Genomic DNA, 6,000 nt, shown 5'->3' on the forward strand with positions numbered 1-6,000 from the left:
CATGAGCTCATTTAATCCTCCCCAGAACCTGCAAATGAGACTGAGGGTCAGAGTGGTCTAGCACCCAAGGTTCCATAAAAGAGCATGACCAAGGCTCACTGGAGCCCAGACTTCCAAAAAAGAAGGCCCCTGAGCACAGCATGGCACCACCGCAGCCCAAACCGTGGGCCTCGAGGGTAGGCCAGACTCCCCACGCAGAGTTCACACCATTCGACAGATGCCCACAGCAGACCACATGGCAATATGAGAAGGAAGTTCTGATTGTGGAATCTCTGAATTTTGAGATTTAAAGAAAAAAATCTGTTTTCGCGGGATGGTTAAAACAGTTCTACCAAGGAGTAAAGAGAGGGCATCTCAAGGCCCCTTCTGGACTAAGAATTTAATGCCTACTTATTGAGAAATGCTCGTGCATTTGCTCAGCCCTACGTCAAGATGAAGTTCTCTGTGCCCTAGAAGCTTAGGTTCTAAAAAGGCCACAGAAATGGGTGAGACCTAAAAAATGCCAGAACAATGCAACGGCCTTAATCAGACTGTCTTTGCTTTGCCTTGCTTACAAGTCACTGACTTGAAACTGAATATGGTGTCATGTCTTTATGTTTCTTGAAGCTTTTTTTTTTTTTTACAAAAGATCATATAAAGATTTTCTAACATGGTAAGACTTTTATATTGTATTTTTCTTAAACTGGAGTGTGGTACATTTACCCTCCATCAGATGATTGCTTATAACTCACCTTGCTTTATTAAGAATACCGCTATAGGCTTCTATGTCCCTACTAAAAAAAAATACATTTTCAGGCCCATTCAAACCAACGAAAATCCAAGATTTCAGAGCACAAGATAATGAAAATTCTCTCTATCCGTGTCTTTTACTACTTTTAATCTGTTAACAGTCCCTAAGTGTCTCAGATGAAAGGCACTGTCGTGGGAATTGACATCCTTAACAGCATTCCATACAGGTAAGTCTTGATTGTTCCAATTTCTCAAAAAGTTGGACACATTTACCGCCTCTATGACATCTCTAGGGTGTGTGGAAGAAATAAAAAAGAGGCCTGTACAATGTATTTCTCAAAATATACACACAAATAGTTTGCACATACAAACAGGGAAACCTTATAAATAATGTATGGGGAGCAAAGTATCGTCGGTAACGGAACTACTCATTTCGAAAGACAACACTGTCACCAAGTGTCCCCTCACCAAAACTGACTGGGAAATTTTAGGGGCCACCAAACCAGAGGTGGAGATTTTTAGGCACACTCTTGCCAGAAAGGAGAGCCTAGGGCTTAAACCACTCAACTTGTTGGCACGAATGCCAGGGCAACCCAAGCAAGTGGATATACAAGCCTACGTAACGCTTGGAAGTAGGACGCTTTGGGGGACTACACCTGGACTGGTACTGGCCTCCCTCCCCAAAGGGACAAGGAGAGCAGAAACCTGGATGGAGTCAAGAGAGAGAAAAAAGAAAGGCAAGGCTGGGTATGGAGCAACGTGTGGATCCAGGAACATGTGTCTCAGAACTGCCGGGGCTCTGCAGACCAGCTGCATCCCCATTCTCCTTGACCCTCATTGGTATAATGAACTCAGGGTGGGCGCATCCCGGCTGCCAAGTCACTTCCACCTGTCCATGGAGTTGACAGTTACTTGCTCACAGTGAACCAACCTCTCTGGACCTAACAGCTACGGCAGGAGGCGGTAGTGGAGAACAAGGTGACGACGACGACCAGATGCGAAAGAGGAAGAGACGTCCAGTGGACCGACTGGGTGGACTGATGGTGTGGGGTTAAGTCTGCAGAGCTAAAGGGCCCAGAGGTAGAAAAGGGAAGGGGAACCATGAGGATATGGTCAAGCCCCATCGTATGGATAGTTCATCCATATGTTGTATGCAAATTCCATTCAATTTGCTCTGAGTGAACAAGAGAGAACAAAATTATCCTTTAAACCATGTCAGTGACTTTATTTACCATCTCATTTGATGAGCTCATAGCCCAGGGTCAGAGGGAAATGGGAGCTGTGAGTCTGCCATCTCTCAGGAAGTCTCAGGCCTCAGAGGCCCCTCAGAGCCAAACTACCTCACCTTTTGCACTTTTCAAGCAACCTTATTCCTAAGCGCGAGTCACCCTCTTCATCAGGTTCTCCAAGAAACAGCAATCTCTCCCAATGAGAGAGGAAAAATGGGCTACTTTGGCTTGCTGAGGCACAATAGGTAGTTCTCCAAAATGGTACCTGCCTGGGGCATTTTTCAAGAAAATTAAGCATCAGTGGTGATTTGTTTGTCTTCACATAACGTATGACCCAGATGTGCTGAGAAATAAGAAAAGGACGAACGAATCAAGGGCAGCTGATCCAAGGAGGCAAGGGGCAACTTCCACAGCCTACGTGGAAAGCTAGAGGGAGGGACCATCCAGCTGGTGGGAGCTGAAGACAGGGGCCAGTCCTCCTTGGGCTCGGGATGCCACCCCCTCTTCCTACATCTTCACGCTCTCCTTCTCTTTTGGCCCCTCCCAGCCATATTAAAGAGCCACAAGGAAATGCTCTCCTCCATTCCATTCTCCTGTCCTCCTATCCACCCCTCCCTTCTTTCCCTTTGCCATCAATTTCTTGACTTGCCCCCCATTTCTCCCCTCCCATCTACACTGCGATCTGGTTTCTGCCCCACTACTCTCGTGAAACTGATCTCCTTGAAGCCCCCAATGATTTCTCCGTTGACAAGTCCAGGGGACTACTTCTCAATCCTTATCTTTGTGACCGCCAAGCCGAGTTAGATCTTAAACAACGTCTCTGTCTTGAAAATCTCTTCCCTTGGCTTCCGCGCCACCTTTCCTTTTCTTTTCATGAGACTGATCACAACCAGTGCTGCAGATTCCATCGAATTAAGGAATGCTGTTGCCTACACGTGTGAATGCGCTGTGAGTAAAGTACTGAAGTAGAGGACACCTAAAGTGAAACGTCTTCATGAATGTCCACGTGGCTGAGCAGCAAGTTAACCTTTCATACATGTGCTAAAGAAGAAGAGTTGGGTTTTACTTTATTTACTTTTCCCTGGACTGTGTTGAATGACTATCATCTACAAGTTCAGCCTACTTTTTGCTGAGGATTAATGCACTGGGAGAGCTGAGAGAAAACTGAACAATAGAGCTGTCTTTTTCTTGACCAGTTCACCTTAGTTTCCCAAACTCTAAGTCTTTCCCGAATTCTTTCTCCTTTTTATTGTAGTAAAATGAACATAACACAAAATTCACCATTTGGATCATTTTACAAGTCACTGTACCATTCAGTGGAATTTACTACTGTCACAATGTTGTGCAACTATCACCACTGCCGAGCTGCAAAACACCTTCATCAACCAAGAGGAAACCTACACCCATTTTAAGGAGTCATTCCCTATTTCCCTCTCTTCCAAACCCCTGGCAACCACTGATGTAGAATCTTTTCTGTGTGTATGGATTTGCCACTGCTGGACATTTCATATAAATGGAACCATACAGTATGTAGCCTTTCATGCCTGACTCCTTTCACTTAGTTGCATCCATCATGTAGCATGTATCAGAAATCCACTCACTGTTATGGCTGAATCCTTCATACCCTTTGAATACAAAATTAAAAATACGTTGAGAGTGAAGCTCTGTTTTAATGGCACATCTATTAGGCCAATTCATTGAAAGAGGCTGAAGATGGAGATATTGTTGTGAAATGATAATCGTTGAGAAGCCTCAGCCAATTCGATAATGAAAAGTTTGGGAAATGTTGCAAAAAATTATCTGCTTTATATTAAAAGCCTATTAAACAAGGATGCAGGAGATTGTCTTCTTCTTGCAGGTAACTTAAATGAGGCAGAAAGAAATAACTGCCCTTTAAAACACATTTTGAAAGGATTCTCTTTATTCTTAATAGACGAATGGGAGTACAGGAAGTTCACATCCAATATGGACTCCCTGTCCAAACACTGTTTATCGTTCTAGCCACCACTATCGAATTATATTTCTTGAGGGTAAGGCAGCTCAATTCCTGCATATTACTTTCTAAAATTCATCCATCAAATCCATTAATACCGTATAAACAAGAGTTGTTCATGTTTAAGTGCACTTCAAATATCAGGTATAAAGAACCCCCAGTAAGAAAAAGAATCCTATATCTCTTGCCAGAATGTGGTCAGCTCTGGGGTGCTCTGCTAGCTGAAAGACACATTCATTATTAAGAGGATAGAGGCTGTTTAAGAGGGATGAGAGCCAAAAAGTTTTAACTACATATATGTGTTAAGAACAGTGCTAGGTTATCTCATATTCTGTATCAGTCAAGGCTCACCATTTTACATACGTGAAAAGCAAAGTTAAAAGTGTATTAGTAGGGCTTCCCTGTTGGCGCAGTGGTTAAGGATCCACCTGCCAGTGCACGGGACACACGTTTGAGCCCTGGTCCGGGAAGATCCCACATGCCGCGGAGCAACTAAGACCATGTGCCACAACTACTGAGCCTGCGTGCTAGAGCCCGTGAACCACAACGACTGAAGCCCACGCACCTAGACCCCGTGCTCAGCAACAACGAGAAGCCACCACAATGAGAAGCCCGCGTACTGCAACAAAGAGTAGCCCCCGCTCACCGCAACTAGGGAAAGCCCGTGCACAGCAACGAAGAGCCTAGGCAGCCAAAGATAAATAATTAAATACGTCTATTTTTAAAAAAAGTGTTTCAGTAACTTACTAAAAGACACGCAATCAGTAAACGTGAGCAGGAATTCAATCCCAAATCTGTCACACTGAAGTTTAAGCTAATACTTGAGATTAATAAAAACAGCACTAAATTAAAAGTTCAGAGATATTTTTTATTTCATACTTTCACTAATGCTCTTTGGAGATAAATCATTTCATTTATATGGGCCTTAGTTTTCACAACTATAATAGTTGGAAGCTTGACTAGATGATCTGTATGTCGTCTTCCAATTCTAAAATGTTCCACTAATTTGGATTGCTACAATAATTGCCCTTGCAATACGTGCGTGCTGCCACCAAGTAGCAGTAGAGACTACTAGTTCCTTTTTTATCCCTAGTGGGGGTGCATTTTCACAGCACACTTATCCGTCAATAGTACAACCTGTTAGTAGAACTATAAGATAACAAAATAATCTGGTATTCTTTCCTGTAAAAGAGAAGCTTTACATTGTGTCTGTGAATCGTACCAGAATCACCTGTAGGTTTTTAAATAAGGAGGAAATCCTGAACCCATTGAATGAGAATCTTCAGAGACAGGACTTGGGCATCTGGAATTTTGGGCTCCCATCACTTGTATATTTTATTTCATTTTATTTTTGCCTATGTACAATATTTGTCACCTCCTTTTGAATCTTTAAAAGTTTCTTTTTGTTTTAAATTTTAGAATATTCCATAATCTTCACCTACTTTTCATAAGGTGTTACCTGTTATGTTTATTCGATCTTGTGCTTCTCCTGGTTAAGACTTCTTTCTTTCCTTTTTTTTTTTTCGGGGCCCTGCCTCATGTCTTGCAGGATCTTAGTTCCCTGACCTGGGATTGGACCCCAGGGCCCCAGCAGTGAAAGCACCATGTTCTAAACACTGGACCACCAGGGAAGTCCCAAGATTTCAGTTTTAAATGACTTTTCTCCCACTCTAATTCATTCCTGGGATCAGTTTCACATTTGGACATTAAAGCAACCTTGCATTGCCAGAATAAAGCTACTTTGATTCTGATATATGATGGTTTTACATACCATGGATGTAGTTTGTGCTTCTCTTTACACATTTTACATGCATGATCAAAGGAGAAACTGGCCTGTGATTCTATTCTTGTAATATTCTTTATAGATTTTTTTTAAGATTCTATACTTTATGTTTTATTTATTTATTTTTGGCTGCATTGGGTCTTCATTGCTGCATGCGAGCTTTCTCTAGTTTCGGCGAGCGGGGGTCTATCCTCTGTTGCGGTGAGTGGGCTTCTCATTGCAGCCTTCTGACCCCATGGGCTTCTGACCCCATTCGTCGGTGCTAC

This window comes from Grampus griseus (genome assembly GCF_964374135.1).
Source record: "Grampus griseus genome assembly, chromosome: 13".
In the NCBI taxonomy this organism is placed as follows: domain Eukaryota; kingdom Metazoa; phylum Chordata; class Mammalia; order Artiodactyla; family Delphinidae; genus Grampus; species Grampus griseus.